The sequence below is a fragment of the Sorex araneus genome, chromosome 1 (genome assembly GCF_027595985.1).
Source record: "Sorex araneus isolate mSorAra2 chromosome 1, mSorAra2.pri, whole genome shotgun sequence".
Lineage (NCBI taxonomy): Eukaryota > Metazoa > Chordata > Mammalia > Eulipotyphla > Soricidae > Sorex > Sorex araneus.
The window spans coordinates 274037883-274061024 of record NC_073302.1 but is presented as its reverse complement, the minus strand read 5'-3'; the positions used below and the strand labels follow the sequence as shown (position 1 = coordinate 274061024).

At 36.3% G+C, this 23142-nt stretch overlaps 1 pseudogene; it reads right to left on the bottom strand.

Annotated features, from left to right (window-relative positions):
* Positions 1 to 5395: 5395 nt before the first annotated feature.
* LOC129400918 (small Cajal body-specific RNA 13) lies at positions 5396 to 5695 on the bottom strand (annotated as a pseudogene).
* Positions 5696 to 23142: the final 17447 nt, after the last annotated feature.

Here is a 23142-nt window from a genome sequence, read left to right as displayed (position 1 = left end):
TGGAATCCATACTGGAAAGTACAGTCTTACTAATGTGAAAAGAGTGGAGTGAGCACAACAAAGCAGATTTTGGCTTAAATAACCTCTAAAAAGTTCCAGATACAGTTAGAACTGTATGAGCTTAGCTTTGCAAATGTAAGCAGAGTGATATTATTGGAATATTATTATTTTCCAAGGCTATATTATTAACCACTGAATACTGGGTCATCAGACTCAGGAAGTCATATTTCCTAACTCCATCCAGACAGGTAGAATGACTCTCAAACTATCCAAATGCACCGTAATGGAAAACTTTTTTCTAAACAGAATACTGACAATGCAATGCTTTTGCTCGCTTATTAGTCAATGGAAAGCTGTCTAAACAATTCTATAACTTTTTTATCCCAACAAACTTTATTTTCCAGATGTAGGACAAATGTCACAGTCAGAAACAATTGCATCATTTTGAACTGAACAGCCCTCTTAAAGTTCTATTTTCTTCATATCTGGGATATTCACTTCTCCTTGCAAATAATTCTTCTTTTTGAAGTATGAAGTAATGTAGACCCAAGATTTTGCTATATTTGGATTTTCTGAGAGATTGCTTATGTAAAGAAACCTGGGTTTTGGAATATTCAGTTCCCCATACTATCTTTCTTGCTGTTAGGAAGAAAACATACTTTGTAACTTACATTATCTGAGCAATTTAGGAGATTAATTTTTGAGTATAATATGGCCCTCCCTTGGAGGAATAGGTTTTCACCCATCTTATCTCTGCATGGGAAACAGAGTTTATTATCTTCAGGAAAATTACCTTCTCAGGCTTCTCCCATTTCGTGAAAGCATCTGAACCCAATCCCCTGCCCAAATTTATTATTAAAACATGGTGTTTTGATCTTAACTTGCAACATTGTGTCATTGCACTTTAAAATCTCCTGGGGAAGTAAAACTTTAAATTCTATGCTACCCTGTGCAGAAATAGTTTTTTGGTTGACAATATTATTTATGAGAAAATGGCTTAAATAGTGAAGTATCTGATCCAGAATTAACAAATCAAGAGCAAATTACCTTGTTAGACTTCTGCATAGATTTGTTTCTACTAATTGCAATTGTTCTACTTTGCAGAACATTATAAGAAAAAAATATGCAATTCTTAGCTTCACCCAATGTGAATGTTCTTATAAGAATGCCATTACTACATTATATAATTTATTTTTTATGACCATGCACAGGAACAATTTTCTTCTCATCCAAAACCCCAGAATAGTCGTGCTTTTCTAAGAGAACTAGAATTAATTGCATTGCCTTATTAAACATTTAAAAATGTATTTCTATTTTCTTTTTGCTGTTGTCACACTCATAATCACATGGTAGTCAATGTAGCCAACCAGCTATGCAGAAGACATAAATGATATAGATTTTTGGTAATAATATTATTTGCCTTATTTGTCTCATGATCATTTTCCTCATCTTCTTATGTTTTATGTAGGTTTTCTTACTGCATATTAATTAGAAAGTATTTTAAGGTAGACCAGGTTAAGTCATTGCAGGTAATCTCTTAGGCTAAAAATTTCCATTAACTCTTAAAATTTAAGTATTAAGATATTGCATTATTGGCATAAAGATAGACATATAAATCAATGAAACAGAATTGAGAGTCCAGAAATATACTCTTATATTCACGATCAATTCAACAAAAGTGCTAAGGCAATTCAACTGGGAAAGATCTTTTCAAAAAATAAGTGACAGTGAGAAAATGGAATTTTCTCATTTGGAGAAAATGGTATTTCAAAATATAAAACAACAAATATATCATTGTCTATTTCTTTGGACATATAGAAAAATGTTTATGTATGTTATGTAGAAAAAATAACTCAAATGGATAAATTTATATTTGGAAAAGTTAAACTAATTCATATTTTAGAAAATTTTCTTCAAAAAATTGTTTAAAATTTTTGATCAGGCAAGTATTACTAAAATATGACATCTAAAGCATGAGCCATAAAGAAAGTGCTTCATCAAAAAAATTTTTAAATGTATTTCAAAAGAGTCCATTATGAACTTAAAATTAAGAAAATTAAAATTTATGAAATAAAATATTTACCAATGAAATATCTGATAAGGGACTTGTTAAAACTGTAAAATTGTTGGCTTTAAAACTCAATATAAAGACGAATAATCTAATTTTAAAATAGAGGAAAAACTTGAATAGTAATTTCACCAAAGATGATGCAATGGCTACTAACTGCATGTAAAGATACAAAATAGCACTAGTTATTAAGGAAGTGCAAACCCACACTTTAACATCTTGTCCTTTTGGACATGTTACAAGGGCTTTAACTTAAAATATATATATACATATATATATATATATATACAATGTACAAAAGAACCTGTACAAAAGAACCTGTGTACAAATATTTGGGGCAGCATTATTCATAGTAGCCAAAAGTATACACACCCCAAATTGCAAAACAGAATATAGATCCCATCCATATATTAGTATAATTTTAGCAATAAAATGGGATGAGGTTTAGATATATACTATAACACCAATGAACCTCAAGAATTTGTTAACTGATAGAAACCAGATACCAAAGGAGACATATCACTTTGTTTCATTTTAATAAAATGTACAGAAAAGGTATACCTATGGAAACATAAAGGAAATTAGTGGTAGCTGGGGACTGGATGTGGGAATGAAGATGAATCATAAATGGCACAAGGAATCTTATTAGGATGATAGAATGCTCACAAGATAAATTATTGTGGTGGTTACACAGCTCAGTTAACTTCTAGAAATCATTAAGTAGCAAACAGATGAACTTTATTATGCATAAATTATATAATTCAATAAAGTTAAAAGGAGATCCTAACAACTATTGCAGAGGAAGGCATCTCATTCGGAAGTACCTGACACTTGGCTTCAAGATCCTGTGGCCTTAAGGACACAAATCTAGAGGGCAGAACCCTTGTAAGAGTAAACCTTGAGTGACAAGTCTATTCCCACTGAAAGTGCAGTTGGCATACCCCACTGGTGCTCAGTTTCATAGAGTTGCATTTTTCTAGAACCACTACATTTCTAAGTACCACATGGCATCCATATAAACAAACTCCTTCTAAACCAAACCATTAAATCAATAAAGAAGTTGCTTCCCCCACCCAAGGCAAAGAATGGATAATCAATATGTCAGATCATATTTATCTCAAGTGGGGAAAATCAGAGTGACATGAAAGAAATGAATGATAGTTGAATACTAGAGCTTTAATTCCTTTGGTTATTTTGATGACCCTTCAAATCCTTATGGAAAAAAGGGAATGTTTTATTTTTCAAAAGGCTCCAATTCAAGTAAGAATGTTTCTGGAACTACTAGGAATTATTTCACCCTTGCTGCTTTGGAAGAACTTTGAACATATGGAAACTTCTTAAAAGGTTCAAATTAAGTGGGGGACACAGTACAGGAACGTATCAAAGTTAGACATTCTGAAATGCTAAAGCATCTTATACATGTGATATTTTGTTCATTTTGCTATTGCCCCAGAACCTGGCTGCCATTGCTATTTGTGGAAAAATACAGAGCTTAAAAAATATAACTATATTGCTCAAATTAATGCTTATCTTTGAGGATAATATTGTAATTCTAACATAATGGATCAGACATGCTTATTCTTGTATCTCTAGCAATTGGCTTAAGATTTGGACATAGTAAATGGTCATATAATTTTGCCATCTAGTTATATTTGTTGGTGATATGTATGCGCTGCCATAATGAGTTAATAATACCATGATTTTTAACTTACTCATTAACTTAGTAACTAATAAAGTAATATTTGCCGAATACCAATGTTACTTAATATAATAGTGCTAAGTGCTGAAGTTGCAGAGGTTCTTACCTCTTAGTTATTCTGGAAGACAAAGACCTAGAAATAGAATACTATGTAATAACCAGAGTCAATATTACCTTTTTAAAAATTGTATGAAGGGAATCATGATTTGTAAAGATATTGATAGTTGAATGTTATGCATATAATATTCTAGCACCAATGCCACTACTAGTGTCAATTTCTTTCTAGTGTCCACACGCCCTCCCTCACTACCTCCCGCCTCCCCAGCCCACCACCTCTTGAATGGGAGACAATATAATATGAGGAGCCTGTGGACCATATTTTAAACCAATTTAAGTAGCAATGAGAGAGGAATGCAAGCTGAAGTCTGGTAATCTAGTTAGGCAAATGAAGAAGGAGGAGAGAAGAGAGAGAAGAAATAAAGTATCATGCCAACAATTCACTTAGTTATTTCCTAACTGCCACCAAGACCAGGCTCTTTATTCTCACTCTTTTTTTTGGGGGGAGGTCACACCTGGCGATGCACAGGGGTTACTCCTGGCTCTGCACTCAGGAATTACCCCTGGCGGTGTTCAGGGGACCATATGGGATGCTGGGAATCGAACCCGGGTCGATCTAGTGCAAGGCAAACGCCCTACTCGCTGTGCTATCCTTCCAGCCCCTATTCTCACTCTTGAGCTCATTTGCTAAGCAGGCTAATGACCTATTTGGCACAGTTGTGTTGGTGGGATTAGGTCTGAAACAGCTGGTAAGGACCCGGCACACAGTTCACACTGACAAAATTGTGGTTATTGAGGTTACAGTCCAAAAATAAGTGAGTAGCATGCGAGTGTTTGGTTGGTGTGAAGGGGCATACCTGGCAGTGTTGGTGTGTACTAAGGCCACTTTCTGAGGTGTTGAAGGCAGAAGAGTATGTGGTGTTAGTATTTAATCCATGGTCTTTCATGTATAAGACATTACCTGCCACGGTAGACCCATGATCCACACACCAGGATGTGAGTTTCTCTGAGTTCTGAGTATTTTTTTTGTAGCTATAGCACTTGAATAATTCTTAACTACTGTAAATATTTGTCCAATTCTTTTTCCTCATTTACGCACCTTAGGAGACTTACCTTTGCTTATAAAATAAAATCTAAATTATTAAACACCTCTATTAAAGTATAATTTACATATAAAAATTCACCAGCTTTTTTCCTTTTCCATTTTTAAAAATTTTGTGTGTGTGTGTTTTTTTAGGGGAGGGGGAACACCCGGTTATGGTCAGGGATAACTCCTGGTTCTGCACACAAGAATCATTCCTGGAAGTGCCTGGGATCCAACCTGGGTCAGCCGCATGCAAGGCAAGAGCCTACCTGCTGTGCTATCGCCCAAGCCCCACCTTTTTCCCCTTGCATTTTTTTTTTGGTTTTTGGGTCACACCGGGTGATGCTCAGGGGTTACTCCTGGTTCTGCACTCAGGAATTACCCCTGGCGGTGCTCAGGGGACCATATGGGATGCTGGGAATTGAACCCGGGTCGGCCGCGTCCAAAGCAAACGTCCTACCCACTGTGCTATTGCTCCAGCCCCTCCCCTTGTATTTTTAATCAGAAACTACCCCATCTGTAAAACAATTATCCTAACTGTAACTCTTCTCTTACTGTTACTGATAGATAATAGATAAATAGATAATATTACTGATAGATAATACTGACACTGCCCAGATGCTATTGCCAGAGCACCAGTGCCTAGGATTTGTCAGCAGAAAACTACACGTGAATTGCTGGGGCCTGGGTTCTTATGCCTCGGTTTCCTCTGGAAGACAGATGTTTCTCCAGCAAGTCAGGTGTGCTCTCAAAAGTCACCTGTTTTCACTGCAATATTGAGTGGGTTTTAGTATATTCATATTTTATTTATTCATTTACCAGTTGATGAATATTTGGGTTAGTCTCTAACCCAAATCTTTTGCTATTATAAGTAATAATTATAATAATTATAATTACTTATAAGTAATCCTGATAGAAACATTCATGAAACTAACTTTGTGTGGCCATATACTTTCGCAGAGATATCTAAGAGTGAAATTGCTGTTTCATGTGGTAACTCTAGACTTAACATTTTAAGAAACTGCCAAGTAGTTTCTAAAGTATTTGCATTTTACATGTGCCACCAATACTGCTTTCTATTTTTTTTTCTTTTTGGGTCACACTCAGTGATGCAAAGGGGTTACTCCTGACTGCATTCAGGAATTACCTCTGGCGGTGCTCAGGGGACCATATGGGATGCTGGGAATCGAACCCGGTCGGCCGCATGCAAGGCAAACTCCCTACCTGCTTTGCTATTGCTCCAGCCCCTACTTTCTAATTTTAAAACATTTTTCATTACTGCCCATTAGCAGTCACTCTCAATTCCTCTCCTTTCGTTTCCGTATCCTTATCCAGCCCCTGATCTGTGTACAGATTTGCATATTTTGTACAGACACTCTGTCTTTTCATGTTCAGATCCTTGTTCTTGGTACCTTGTTTTTGCGGTTAAACCATGTTGTAGCATGGATTAAGACCTCATTTATTTTTATTGTTGAATAGTGGTCATTGTGTGGATAAAGCACTTTGATTTTTTTTTTAATCAGTTAATGGACACGTTAGCTGTTTTCGTTTTCAGACTAATAATGCTGCTACAAATGTTTGCGTGGACATATATCTTTAATTTTTCTTTGAATATATAGGCATGAATGGAACTGCTTAATTTTTTGTGACTCATAGTTTTATGCTTTAAGAAATTATTTTTAAAACATTTCTACTCATTTAAATTCAAAGCATGAGGGTTCTACTTTTTTCTCCTGTGTACCAAGATTTGTTATGACCTGTAATTTTAATGTAAACACTTCTTGGTGTAAATTTATTAAATGATAAAACAAATAATTATTGCAACTGCATTCCCATATAGGGTAATAAAATGCAAAATAATAATTTTACCAAACACATGTTAACTGCTAAGAGTTTAGGCCTAATTTTGCAAATTTTTCTTAAATAATGCTTCTAAAAAACAAAGTTATGATAATAATGAGCATCTAGTTTTAATCATATACAAATTTAAAAGACATATTATCAAAGAGATAAAACATGATAACATACATTTCTTCTTATGCCAGTAACTATTAATTTGTTCATAAAATTGTCAACTATAACCCTCAATGCAGTGCTATGAAGGAGATAAAAACATATTTTTTATCATTTTATAAATGAGAGTAATTAAGGCTGCAGATGTTTTTTAATTTCTCTGGGTTAACATTGATATATATATGTATATATGCACATATACATGAGATATATACATGTATATATACATATGCACACACACATATATATGTGTGTGTATATATATATATATATATCAGAGTCCAACCTCAAACTCACGTCTGTAATTCTCCACTTTGCAACAAACCATTAACTTTTTCTTAACTTTTCAGTTATGTTAGCATTATGAAGATTTAATATCATGTAATTAAAGAATAATAATCTATAGCTACTGTTGACTGAGTACCTATGAGCAGCACCATAAAAAAAAAACAAGCATTTCTTTTAGCTACACTATTATCCAAAAGTAGGAACACTTTCTCTATTTTTATAAGAAACAAAACTAAAGCTCAGCAAGTCTAAAAAGCTTCTCCAGGGTCAAAGGTAGAAAGTTATAGAAAAGATTTTGCCATTTCTTACTCCCAAACTGTTCCCTTTCTCTATTCTTGTCTATTGTGACTTTATGTTACAATATTTAATCTCCTAATTATATTATTCTAAATTTATAAATATTCTAAGTTTTAAACTTTTTAATTAAGAGAACTCTGGTTTTATCTAATTTGCGTTATGCAACACAGTATCTCCAAGTCTTCCTGTTGCTCACCTAAGAAACAGTGAATTGCCACTCTGTTCTTGGCCTCTAGTCTGCCCTCTGCACTTCATCCACCTTTGATCTGCCCTCAGTCTTTTACTCATTCAACTCCCTTAGTCTTTGTAAAGTTCTCTTTCACCTTTTCAAATATTAGTATCATAGTTCTCTGTTCCGATGCTTCTTTTCTGTCTCTAATACTTCCCCAGAATTATTGAGTGCCTCCGTACTCTAAATATCTAAGGGACATTATGCCTATCTTATCTATATTTACACTTACGGTTTATTTGCATAAGCACCTATTAACTAATTAAATTGTGATCATATTCATCATTTAAGTTTTAAATTTTATCTTCCTGATGATTGAGCTTTATAACTTTTGTATCTACTTCAACACCTTGAACTGAATTGAAACACTTTTAAATTTCATTAATAATCACCTTCTTCTTGGCTCTGTCTTGCTAGTTCTTCCAGGTACCCATCATGAAGTTTTCCTGGGCAATATTATTGTTCATTTTGAGAGTGAGGATGGCACACCAGGCTGTGCTGAGGGAACCAGGTGGGGTTCAGGAGACTATGAAAAGCGACCATGCTGGGGGCTGAACCAAGCTGGCTGCATTCAAAGCAAGAGCACAGTGTACTCTTGTGTTCATTTCCTTTTTTCACCAAGTTCTCCTTAAAGTAACAGAAGTTCGAGAAAAGTTTAAAAAAGAGCTCAGACCTCAATCATATGTCAATGGCTGGCTGAGTCTGCAGCTCAGATCACATTGGCAATATTTCTAGATTCACATTGCAAAATCATATCGACTTTTTAGGTTTAATCACGATCATATTTAAATCTCTTTAAGTACTACTCTCTTCCAAATGCTTCTTCCCAGATGTGCTTGCATTATTAATGGAATAAAATTAAATATAGGAGTTTTAAAATGAACTTGCTTCCAAATATATTAGACTTCATCTTCCCATTTTGACATATTTTATTTCTTGATATTGCTATTTTCCACAAGTCCTTTCCTCATTGCTTTATCTTATCTTGTGTTCATATTATCTGTCCAATTAATACCTCCCACAATTTAATTGATGCGCTGATTATGATACTTCTAATGTCTCTAGTTAACACTCTAACATGTGGCTTAATGCTGATTTTTCAGCATGTCCCTGGATGACTCCTTCTAGATGAATAAACTATTTATCATAATCAGAAATTCTCCTTTAATCTTTCATTTTTTTCTGAGCAGGTATCCAATCACATTCCAAGCCACTGTCATCATTCATTTCCCTCCAATTCTGAATTAATTTTCTAGCCAATACACTCCATCAAATTGTTCATTTTAGCTAGGTGCTTTCCTTTTGTACATTGAAGGATTTCAGAAAAAAGAAAAGGAAATCACTGGCAGCTTTGGAGACTTCAAGTGTTTGCATATAGGAAAGTGAGATAGTAAGGGAGAAAGATAGTAAGGGAGAAATAAAAGGATGGTAGATTAAAAATTGAAGAACACGAAAGCTGCATGAGTTTAATCTTTAACTGAGATCATTTATTCTGGGAACAAACTTAACAAGTTGATCTAGTAATTGATTCAACAAAAGTTTTTAGAATATCTGTTAAAAGATAATCATAAGACTGTTTCTTGAATCCACAGTATTCTAATATTCTTCATTATCAAAAAAAAGTTATTCAAAAAGTTATTCAAACAATAGTCAGAATTCCATATAGACCCTTTTCCTTATCTTCTTGGATTTAAGATATCTTACAACAAATATCTCTTTCTCAACCAGAATTCTACCCTTTTTTCATTACATTTTAGGTAAAATATTGCACAAAATGGAACAAGCCACATTATGACAGCAATTTGTCTTATCTGGTTCATCTTTCTTGATTTGTCTTGAGTCTGAAATAGTGTGTAGAAAAGCACACACAGATCCCATAGTATTCAACTTTTAATTTTAACAATAACTGAGAGATAGCTGACTTTGGGAAATATTGAGAATTACCGATACCCCACCAAATAATATAAAAGACATGGAAAGTAAAAGATATATTCTGAGTTTGTAATATGATAGATATCCTGCTTGTCGATTTTCATATATCATTTGTAAAATAAGATCTATTTGCACCTTTATTTTATATATATAAGGAAATTGAGCCTCAGAGCACTTAAGTAACTAAGCCAGGATTGTAAGATAATGAGACTGGCACCTAGTAAGTAGATAGCAAGGGTTTTACTAACCACTCTGCAGTGCACAAAACAGTGTTCATAAAGAAGAATTACTCATCCCAAATGTTTAATAATAATGAGGTTGAGAAAGCCAGTTCTAGGTACCCAATTTATGTCAGGAACAGTTTTGCTAATGAAAAGTTAGTCACAAATCATGGAGGAAAATTCAGATTCAATATAGCCTGTGTTTCCTGAGGGCTGCTTTGGTGTGTTATGAGGTCTGGGTCTTGCTTATGGCCATATAGTTCTGGATGCTGATTTTTCCTCAAGTACTTGTTCAGAGTTCAGACTTTGAAAATAAAGGTTTTGTCACTGACTCCGATGACAAGCTTAGCTTTCTTCTAGTTTTTTTCTTTAAAATATGACAAAACTCACTCTAATCTGAGGAAGACTGGAGTCTTTCTGGTAGTCATTTTCTATGGGCACAAGCTGTGACGTTGTACATGACAGGTTGTGGGCAGAGATAATGCCCCTTGGAAAGAATATTTCCTCATCATAGGAAAGGAATTAAAATTTTCACTTGGACAACGCCATCATACTTGCTAAATTGGATCCTAAAATGCACAGCAGATGGCAACACCCCTGGACATCACTGTTAAATCTTTCTGCACAGTTTCCCATAAGAATAAACTTTTCATGTCTTGGTTAATCTGCTGGCTCCTGCCAAGGCATTTCTTCTAATACATATGTTCAAAAATAAGTTAAGTTAATATTTCCAATTTGTAAAATCACTTCAGTGTGGCCTAGAGAATACACAGGGATGAGAAAGTGGGCATCCACTCCTCAGTACTGGGTCAACTGGAATGGAAACTCCTTGAGAACAGAAACCGAAGTTCCAGAAGGTCATGTGCAGAGTTAAATGTAATGAAGCTTGGAGGATATGTGATAGTAACAGTATTTCCACCAAAAACTATCAGATATTTCTTTCTGATTATTTTATACCAGTTTGGGGACATTGGATAAGAGAAATACGTTGACAACTTGGAGAGTGTTCAGAAGAAGACAATAAAAATGAGTGAATGGTTCGAGAGAAGAGGGATTCAGTTGTTTGCTGGCTAAACAAGAAGGTAAGAAGGAAATGCCTATGATAAATGAAAGGTATATATATCAAACAGCAAACTGCTTAGTTGTTGATAAGATGTTAAGACAGCTACCACCTCTGGAGCCATATATTTTGGGTTTAACTTAGCTTTCTTTTGCCCTCTCTACAACTGAATTCCCTTGTCCCAATTCAAATCTAATTGTTCTATGAGGAGTCATTTACTATAGTTGGTAGGAGTCTGCCCATGAGTGAAGGCCAAGCTTCTGAACATATTACTGGATTCTTGGCTCATGCACCAACCTTTCACGCCTGTCTTAACCACCGCTGCCCTTCACCTTGAAATTTTGCCTGTAGCAGACAGCGATCTACTGAAGTCTTTGAAAGGAGACAACTACCTGGCTATAAAACTTTGTGAATAAACTTTCAACAGCTGTAAATGTCCTCACCCAATCCTTTTTAACTTTGTACAACTTTATTTTTTGATCATAAAATGCATGTTCTTTCTTAGTAAGTCACTGTATAATGTCTGTTTTATCTCAATTGTTTATTCTCAAGGCTACTAATCTAAAATGAAAAAAGAAACATGGTTATTTAGTTGAATTGCAGTCTTCACAACCAATTTCTCAGTAAATTTCCTTGATTCCTTAATTCTTGGGTATAAAGTCTAATACCTATTTTTATCATTTGTTTTGAACATTTTATTTAATGTGCTTTTCTCCATGGTAATTACCAGATATTTTCACATGTAAAAATATAGTAATATAGTATTCTTTCTTATGAAAAACAATTACTGCCTCATAAATATTAATCTTATTTTCCTTTTGCCATGTACACTTCTTCCAAGATCCCTGATCAAATGCAGAATATGCCTTCTGATGTCAGGCCAGAGAAAATGCCTCTGCCTCTGAAATACTAAAAGCAGAATATTTTGCATATCCAAAATAGGCAGCATACAATTTTATTTACAGTGTGTCAAATTATATAACATTTATCATCCTTGATACTTAATTTGTATGATTAAAGTACAGTTTAAATATAAATCTTTGAATAAGGCACATTTAAAAAATGATTTAAGGGCTATAGGTCAGTAGTCAGAGGCACATATCTTACAAGTTCCATCCCTGGTACTGTGTAGCCCCTGAGTAGTGAAGGATATGACCCTTGTGTTCCCTAACTCTACTGGGTCTGAGTAGTACTGCATTGACATACCCAACCATTAAGCCATCTGGCCTTGTTGGCTGAATATTGCCAGGAGTGGTCATCAGGCAACCTTAGCACTGCCTGGTGGGTTCTCCAAACTTTTTTAAAAATGCCTTTGGCATCCTTTATGTAAGACAGGTGTGGTATCTTTGGTCAATGACCCAGAATTTCCATAAAGATGAGTTTAGTCTGATAACTGGAACCTACAATAGTACATCATAATAATCAAAGCTTTAACTGCAATAATGTTTAGGAATTGAGCTGGCACCAGGGAGGCTAAGTTCGCAAGTCAATATTTGAAAATTAGAGCTGCTGTGTGAAATGAAGTGCTAACCTGGAGTGCTGCCAAGTGCTGAAAGCCCACAACCAGGAGCTGTGACTGAGAAAATATTGAGTTTCCCAATGAGGCTAAGGAGGGGATATTCAGAGGAATGTGTCTTATCACCAGACTTTTTACAGGGTTTATCTCTGAGCTCAATCCTCTATTTTTCTTTATTTCTTTTTCCCTTCTGTCCAAAGTCCATAGTACTTTTTCCTTGAGTGAACTGTTATTTACTGTATGCAGCTATTTGGATTTAAGAAAGAACAGAACCACAATTAATTTTTCTGGTAGGAGGGGCTTGACTTTTTTCGTGTCAAGTTCATCAGATAAACATTGCTTAGTTGTACAAGAAGCAGAAGTACATTGAAAGCAGTGTACCACTCCCTGTCTCAAGTTTCAAGTTGGGAGAGCCTTAATGACAAGGCCCAAAATATAAAAAATAAATTGTAAAACATATTGAACACATTCTAAATTAAGTTTAAAGACATTAAGTATGTGTAAGTTTTTCTTTCATCTTTTATAATATATGTATATATTTGTACCCACTTTTTAAAATATATATATGTGTGTATGTGCAGATAGTGCATATATGTATGTATGTATGTATATATATGGTTTTGGACCACAGCCAGTGGTTCTCAACGCTTACTCTGGCTCTGCATTCAGTAATTACTTTTGGTGGTGCTTGGGGCACTGTATGGTGTGCTGCGGGTCAAACCCGGGTGGGTTGGGTTCAAGACTAATACCCTACTGGCTACACTATCTCTGCAGCCCTTCATCTAGTATAAAATCTTAAACTCTTTTCTCTTAAGCATCGTTGTACATTTCTTCAAGGAAATACTGCAGCACTCCAGTTTAAAATTCTTCTAGAGAAAGAAGAGACTAATATTTCAGTCATAGTTAAACCAGAAAACAGAGCCCACAAGAGGTAGTTTGATCACGGAGGTCTAATAAGTGAAAATCAAGAGAGAAGTACTAGAAGAACCAGAAGCTAGACAACCGAGACAACTCAGAAATTAGTAATAACAAAAATGTAAGCTAGAAGTCAAAAAGCTAAAAAGGTAGGGAATAAGATATGAACTTATCTTAGACTGTGTTAGAAATGTGGCCATTAGCCAAGGCAGGAGGAATTTAACATAAGATGGGATTTACCCTAAAGGAAGGAGTGTGGAGGGGAATGTATTTGGTGAGAAATAAAGCAGTAGGTGAGACACTCTCTCTATCAGAGATACAAGCAAGAGTTGGAACAGGGTGAGGATGGGATCAGGAAGCAGTTTCTCTCCCTCTCCAGTTCTGGCTAGAACCAACCACGACCAAACCCAGAAGAAAACCAGAGCAACGCATACTGGGAAATGTAGTTTTTAGGGCTCAGTTACCTAAAATGCATATCAGAGCAGCAAAGGTTAAAAAAAAAAAGTCCATACTGTTTTCCAAAAGGGCTGGAACCAGTCAGCATTCTCACTAGCAGTGAAGGAGAGTCCCTTTCTTCCCATATCCTCCCCAATACCGGTTGTTTTTGTTCTTTTGGATGTGTGCCAGTCTCTGTGGTGTGAGATGATATCTCATTATTGGCTTGATCTGCATCTCCCTGATGATTAGTGATGAAGCTTCTCAAAAAATTAGAAATTGAGCTCCCGATTGATCCAGCAATACCATTTCAGGGAATATATCCCAGAGATGCAAAAAACTATAGCAGAAATGACATCTGCACTCGTATGTTCATTGTAGCACAGTTTACAATAGCCAGAATCTGGAAAAATCCCCAGTGCCAGAGAACAGATGACTGGTTAAAGAAACTTTGGTACATCTACACAATGGAATACTATGCAGCTGTTAGAAAAAGATGAAGTCATTAAATTTGCATGTAAGTGGATCAATATGGAAAGTATCATGTTAAGTGAAATGAGTCAGAAAGAGAGGGACAGACATAGAAAGATTGCACTCATTTGTGGAATATAAAGTAACAGAATAGGAGACTAACACCCATGAATAGTAGAGATGTGTACTAGGAGGATTGCTCCACGGCTTGGAAGTCGGCTTCACATGCTGGGGGAAAAGGTAGCTCAGATAGAGAAGGGACCACCAAGTAATGGGTGCTTGGAGGGCCCACTCGGGATGGGAGATGCAAGCTGAAAGTAGACTCTAGACCAAACATGATGACCATTCAATACCTATATTGCAAACCAACAGCACCCAAAAGGATAGAGATAGCAAAAGGGAATGCCCTGCCACAGAGGCAGGGTGGAGTGGGAGGGATAGGTTGGGGGTGGGGGGAGGAATACTACGATCATTGGTGGTCAAGAATGGGCACTGGTGGAGGGATGGGTACTTGATCATTGTATGACTGAAATGTAAACATGAAAGTTTATAAGTCCATAACTGTACCTCACGGTGATTCATTTAAAAATAAAAATTAAAAAAAAATAAATTTTTTAAAAATGACAGAGATCTGACAACAGTGACAAATCAATGACATACCCAATCAGAATAAAGTTTTATAAATGGATAAAGTAGAAATAATTTGAATTGTCATTGTCTTTCCCTAAAATTGCCTTGTCCAATATAGAAAATATAATCTCATAATAAGAGACCATGAAGTAGGAATTTTGTATGTATTATAGAGGTGATACACCTTCCAGTGATACTCATTTGACCACCATGTTTGTAAATAAATGTAACCATAAATTAGACCATAAGATGCAATTTTGATTAACTTCTTAGAGAGTAGTGGGGTAGAGGGAGAGGAGGTCTTATCTCACCCTGAAAATGTCAAATTATGAAAGAATTTGCAAAATAAATAGTTCGGTTTTACTGTATAGCTAATGAATTTAAACAAACAAAAAACAAAGGACATTTTTTAAAAAAAATATTGAATCACCGTGAGATAGTTACATGCTTTCATATTTGGGTACAATCACACAACGATCAAACACCCATCCCTCCACCAGTGCACATTCTCCACCACCAATATCCCCAGTATACCCCCCCTTTCCCACCCTTCCCCTGCCTCCATGACAGACAATATTCCCCATACTCTCTCTCTACTTTTGGGCATTATGGCTTGCGACACAGACACTGAGAGGTCATCATGTTTGGTCCATTATCTACTTTCAGCACGCATCTCCCATCCCAACTGATTCCTCCAGCCATCATTTTCTTAGTGATCCCTTCTCTATTCCATATGCCTTCTCCCCTCCACTCATGAAGCAGGCTTCCAGCTATGGGGCAATCCTCCAGGCTCTTATATCTACTGTCCTTGGTTGTAAGCCTCATGTGATGTTATTCTATATTCCACAAATGAGTGCAGTTCTTCTATGTCTGTCCCTCTCTTTCTGACTCATTTCACTTAGCATGATACTCTCCATGTCTAGTCATGGAATAAGCAAATTTCATGACTTCATCTCTCCTAACAGCTGCATAGTATTCTATTGTGTAGATGTACCAAAGTTTCTTTAACCAGTTATCATTTTTAGGGCACTCTACAAAGGAAATTTTTTTAATTCATTTTCTTTTTTAATTAATGAATCACCATGAGGGTACAGATACAGATTCACACATTTTTTTAGCTTGTTTTTCCCTCATACAACGTTCACAAACACATCCCTCCACCAGTGCCCATTCTCCACCACCAATAAACCAGTATCCCTCCCACCCCCCAATCCCATCTACCCCCCACCCCACCCTGCCTCTGTGGCAGGGTTTCCCTTTTGATCTCTTTATCTCCAATTGGGTGTTGTGGCTTGCAATAGGGGTATTTAGTGGCCATTGTGTTCAGTCTCTAGTCTACTTTCAGCATGCATCTCCCTTCCCTTGTGGGATCTCCAACCACATTTTACTTGGTCTTTCCTTTTCTATCTGAGCCGCCTTTTTCCCGAGCATGTGAGACCAGCTTCCAAGCCATGGAGCCAACCTACTGGTACTTATTTCTACTATCCTTGGATATTAGTCTCCTACTCTGTTATTTTATATTCCACAGATGAGTGTAATCTTTCTATGTCTGTCTCTCTCTTTCTGACTCATTTCACTTAGCATGATACTTTTCATGTTGATCCATTTATATGCAAAGTTCATGACTTCATTTTTTCTAACAGCTGCATAGTATTCCATTGTATAGATGTACCAGAGTTTCGACAAAGGAAACTTTTAAGAAGAAAAAGAACAACAAAAACTTAGAGAAGCATTCCCATAAAATGGGGCTTCTGAGCAATGTTACAGAAGTTAAATTAAAATGGCAGAAGAAATCAGTTAGGAAACTGTTAAATTATTTTTAAATATATGAACAAGGATGATCAACAGATAAAGTTTAATTGAGTATTTTCATGGAATTAGAAGATTAGTGGAAGGGGCTGGAGCCATAGTACAATGGGTGAGATGCTTGCCTGGCACATTTCTGATCCTGGTTCAATCCCTGGTATGTCATATGGTCCCCTGAACCCTCTAGGAGTGATTCCTTCATGTAGAGTCAGGAGTAATTCCTGAGAACAACCAGATGTGAGCAAAACACAAATAACCAAACAAACAGATGAATGGAGAGACTAAACACCCCGCATTCGTTTACAGTTTTGCAGCTACAACATACAAACAGCAGCAGCAACAGCAGCAGCTATGGTTCTGGTATAGAGCAACAAGAGGGAGTGATTGATATCCTTCTGTCCCTTTTCACTCTTGTCTTCTCCCACAACATGGACTATGTATCTAAAACATCTTCCAAATGACAAACAGTTCTTGAAAAGTGTTGGGTGTTGTTTTTTCGAAGGGGGGATGGTAGTGGTAGGTGTTGATGGATATATAGATAATAATGTATAGTAAAATAACAATTCTTTCAACTTTACATTTGAACATTTTCACGAAACTTGCATTGAAAAATAAGAAGGACTATTTCAATTTCTTTTTAGAACTATCAGTTAGGAAATTCTTATTTCCTTCTTAATGCATTTTAAATGTACTCTCTTTTTCCCCCAGCCATTCTGAAACCTATGATGAAATTCCCTCTAATTGTCATACATCCATGTATGTATTTGAGTGGGTCCCTCTTGTTTCCATAATTAATTTCTAATTTCTTTAATAAGAATAAGGGAAATACATTCTGTAAATGATCAACACATGCTCTACTTTTAAAAAACTGTCCTATAAGTCTTTTACAAATTATTCAGCTGTTGCTTCAAAAAAGTGTGTCACTTAATCAAAAGATATCTATATTTTTCAAAATGTCCCCATTAAAAAATAGTCCCTATTAATCAAGACTTACTGTAGTTAAGATAATGTCTTAGTTTCTATGGAGTGTATTTGTCAGTATGTTGTATTCATGCACGTTTTTTAGTATATAGTACCAGGAAATCCCATACTTGCTACCTCAACATGAATTTCATTTTTAGGGGAGAATGTATTCATTTTGTAATGGGATAAGAAGAGTTCCAGTAAGCTGAATGAGAATCACACATTTTTAATAGGTAGTAATGTTTAAAGAGAGTTTGACACCTTGACAACCTTCAGAGTTAAAGTTATATAAATAACATATTTATTTTATATCAATTCCATGGCACCTACATGCATATGGAACTGAATTAGGCAATTTCATACATTGATTTAAGATACATTGACTTAACCAAAGTAAAATATTCAAAGTCAGCTCTTCAACAAGACAGAAAAGAGAACAAATATTCATTGAGGAAACCTGATCTAACAATCGACCATTAAACATAAGCATACATTTTTATACTTGTAATTCAAATATTTGGAAAGGGTAAGGAGACTTAGATATCATCTAGCTCTATTCAACATTTATAGATCTCTCACTAGAGCTGTGAGTTGATCAACAAAAGAACTGAATTGTTCACAGAGCTCATTATATCGTAAAATGAAGATGTTTACCTAGATTTTAAAAGTTTTCCTAAATTTTAAGCTCCCAGATATTGTGTTATTTCTTCTCACTCCAGCAAGCCATAACAAAATAATGGCCTCAGAAGACCATTATTATATCCTAATATTTAGGAATTGTGACTGCATTACCTTACATGACTAAAGACTTTGCAATGTAATTGAGTTAATTACTCTTACATGAGGTGTGGGGAGGGCACTTGCCTTGCATGCGGCCAACCACTGGTCATCCCTGGTACCACCAGGAGTGATTGCACAGAGCCAGAAGTAAGCTCCTTCATGGCATTAGCAGAATCTGTCTCAGTCCTACCTTCATACCAGAGCAGAGTCAGCTCTACTTTCAGACCCCTTCTGTTGCCAAAGAACGTCTGGTCACCTCGTTCTTCTCATGGATTCTTCTTATACCCGGTTTTGATAATCTCATGGATTACCTACTTTCTCTCTGGGATTTTATCAGCTCCTCCCTTTGTATTATTTTTCTAAAGCTAATGTCACAAAGTACGCTAGAGTTAAGCAGAAACTTAGTGCCTCATGACTCTGGAGGGCAAAGTCTAGGTATTGACACCCTGTATTCATAAAAGCTTGGTTCCTTGCAAAGGTTGTGGAGGATAATCTATTACAATTCCCCTGGTTTCTGGGTGATTTGTTGACAATCTATGATGTTTCTTGGCTAGTAGAGCTATCATTTCAACATCTATTGTGGTATCAACATTTCCCGTTCTTTTATTCAGGTTGGGGGATGCTTCCAAGCAGTGAACAGGGAACCTGGGGATCCTTACCAGTGATTCTCAGTTAACCAGACAAGACAGTTCCATTCTAGGACTCTATATTGCTGGGGATCACTAAGGCCATCCGAGAATTGTTCAGGACCGTTCAGGGCTGTATTTAGCAATACTTAGGGATTCGTGTGATGTCATGAATTGAGTTGGGTTCCCTCAGGCACCCATGACCCTGGGGCTAACTCTCTGAATTCAGTTTCACCATCTTTCTTGGCCATCCGTTCACTGCATAAGGGCCAGTATGCTTCAGTATAAATTGCTTCAGTATGAACTCATTCTAACCTGACAAAATTTGCAACGACTCTATTTCCAAATTAAGTCACATATGACCTGGTGTGTTAGAGACTCAGTCCATAATTCATGCTGCCAATTCTCTTTGCATAGTCCTGGATTCCTAGTAAACAATGGTCTCCTTATCCATTGGATTATTACTAATGCATTGAGTAAAGTTCTCACACCTGAACTTCCTCTCAGAATTTAGATTGCTCTTCAGTGAGAGGCCATGAGACCCACAACACTCTAATCTATGTACTTCTGGGTCCTTCATTAATGAGCTCTGAGAAACAATCATTTCAAAGGGAGCCAAAAGATGAATAGGCAGAAATCCCTATGCTTGACCTTCCATTAAAGCTTCCATTAAATCTTTCCAATAATATTCACGATGATATTATTTCCCAATTTTGCTCTCATTTGCTACTCAACATAAGCATTTTTTTTCTTATTTTGATGTTTAAATAATAACCTCTAGCTTTCAGCCCAGTAATATTTTTGAACACTTTTTTTCTTAGGAACCTCATGGCTTCAATGGTCACTTTACTTATAAATCTATGCCCACAACCTAAACCTTTCTATCAAGCACATTTAATCAACTGAGTGTTTGACTTCTCAAGCTAGATATCATACAGATACACAATCCCATACCTGAATTTGAGGACCTGAGTGTGCATTTCCTTCAGCTCACCCACTCTGGTTCTCCTCATAGGCCCTCAAAGGAACACATAGACAGTGCTTCCTCAAACCCCTCACCTAACACTTTCAGCCAGTTACCAACAGATATCATTTCCTGGAAATATTTCTCCTCTCTTTCTCTTCTCTGAGCCATTTTTCACTGCTGGCACTTAATTCAGAATCTCTCACTTCCTCCTAATTGACACCAACTCTTAGCATAGCATAACTCTTAGCATGGTGGGCTGGAGCTATAGCACAGCAGGTAGGGCGTTTGCCTTGCATGTGGTGGACCCAGGTTCAATTCCCAGGACCCCTAAATGGTCTCCTGAACTGCTAGGAGTGATTCCTAGCTAGTGCATGACCCAGGAGTAACCCCTGTTCATCGCCCAGTGTGACCCAAAAAGCAAAAAACAAAAAACAAACAAACAAAAAAACAACCTCTTAGCATGCTATTTCTTGAAGCATGAGAGAAAGAACTCATTTTTCCCGCATAAAATTATTTCATAATATCTGATTTTAGTGTGAAATTTGAAATCTAAACACATCAAATTCCCAGGACTCTACCTAGTTTTCTCATATTTTTCTTCAACTGCATACTGAAGAATTTTCACTACAAAACTTTAATAAATAGTGACATTGAAAGAATTCTGTCAGGTGACAGTTGTAGTACAGTGGGAAAGGTTCTTGTCTTGCATGCATCTGACCTGAGTTCGGTCCCTGGAACTCCATATGGTTCCCCAAATCCAACAGGAATGTTCCCTGAGCACAGAGGCAGGATTAAACCTTTAACACCACCAGGTGTGGTCCCCAAGGCAAAAATAATAATAAAAGGATTGTATCATCAAATATAATTTGGTCTTATCTCACTCTCTGTTGTGAATGTTTTATTTCTTTTCTTTTCTTTTCTTCTTTTTTTTTGTTCTCTGAGCCACACCCAGGGCTTACTCCTGGCAGACCTTGAGAGACATTATTGGGGTGCCAAAAATTGAACCCAGGTCAGCCGCATACAAGTCAAGTGCCCTACCCACTATCCAATATCTCCAGCCCTAGATTTGGATTTTTATTTACTATTTTATTAATATTTATTTGCAGTCTTACAAAACATATCATGTTATCATAAACCTTAACCACCTTGCACAATACTAATCAATTTACTTGATTGCTTCACCCATTGGAAAACAAATTCCTTGAGTTTTGCATCTAATTTGTGTTTAGCATCAAAGTCTAGTTTGGTGCTCAATTATTTATTATTAAATGAATTTATGAATGTTAGTGGCAATAGTAAAAAAACTTATAGTTCTTACCACTAGTGGTCCATATTGAAGGAAACACATTTATTTCAAAATTACAACACAAAGTTAGATCTCTGATACTTAAAAGATACAAAGGATTAGGGTTGGAGCGATAGCACAGTGGGTAGGGTGTTTGCCTTGCACATTGCCGACCAAAGTTCAATTTCCAGCATCCTATGTCGTCCCCTGAGCACCACAAGGAGTGATTCCTGAGTGCTGTCAGGAATAACCCCTGTGCATCGCCAGGTGTGACCCAAAAAGCAAGAAAAAAAAGTGCAAAGAATTAAAATGGAAATAGACTTACCTTAAAGGAAGCTGAAGAGTTAAAGAATATAAATCAAATACCACTCACTCTTCAAATCCAGTAAAAAGCTATGATTCATCAATCCATTCTTTTAAAAGTATGCTTCTTCCATGTGCCTTAGTGGCCTCCCTATGTGCTCAAAGTCTAAAAAAGCGCTAATATAATTGCACACAATATTCTCCGCATGTCTAGTTATTTGTGAGAAAATATTCCAATATAAAAAAGAGTTTGCAGTAGTGCTTATTAATGATACAAAGAGCTTCTTTCTGCATTGGTCAATTCCTTCTCCTTGGGAAAGTCCCAGACAGAAATTGAGTAACATATTTTGGGGGAACATCATAGAAGATGTCTGTATGTTGAATGAGAAGAGATGGCATTCTCTTATTATGTAAAACCCAAATATTTTAAACAGTTCACGACCAAATTCACCCTTTCAGATCTTAAAAGCAGAAAAGAATTTGGGTAATATCATCTTACTCTTGAAAGTCTGAATTTCTGAGACTTCTATGATGGGATACTGTAGCACTGTAGCACTGCCATCCCGTTGTTCATCGATTTGCTCGAGCGGGCACCAGTAACGTCTTCATTGTGAGACTTCTTGTTACTGTTTTTGGCATATTTAATACAATACAGGTAGCTTGCCAGGCTCTGCTGTGCAGGTGGAATACTCTCGGTAGCTTGCCGAGCTCTCTGAGAGGGACGGAAGAATTGAACCCAGGTTAGCCACATGCAAGACTACACTCCAGTGATGGGATACATGATATGCAATTTCTTTTTACTCATTATATTTCTCAAGTTTTAAATTTCTCTTTCACCTTTAATATAAACTCAAATACTTTTGTTCTGCTTGCAACATTTTATGTATGAAAGATCTAGAGAAAGTAAAAGAGAGAGAACTCCTAACTCTTATGGTGTTGAATATCTAGAGAGATTTATTTTTATTCCTGTCAGATACTTGGTCAAAAGGGTTATATTTGAAGCAGATTATGAGGTTTGACAAGGGACTTGGACCTGGAAGCACCATTCATCTTGAAGTGGCAAGTGCCCAGTCTCCTATTAATGGAATGTCATGTTATTTTTAGATGAGGACTTTTCCAGAGGTTCCAGAACACTGTGAACAATGCTCAATCTGATTAGCTTATTTAAACATGTGAATGGCTGCGGTTCCTTAATGTTATTTGCAATAAGTCTGTGGCAAGCTTATTCCCTTAGTGAGGGTGCATTATTTAGGTCATAAATTAAAAGGGTAGGGGGGAACCTTGGAAAGAATGCAGACTTGTTTACTACTACTGGAACATGTAAGTTTTCATTGAGGGTTCTAGCAGAGTGTAGTTCTTGTGAGGGAGGGAACCTAGTTGTATCTCTCACCCAAGATTGCTTATAGGGATCTCACTGACATTTCCATAACAACACTTCCTAGATTTGTATCTCTTCTTCCTGAAGCCAGAAACCCCCAAAACAAACCATGTAAGTAG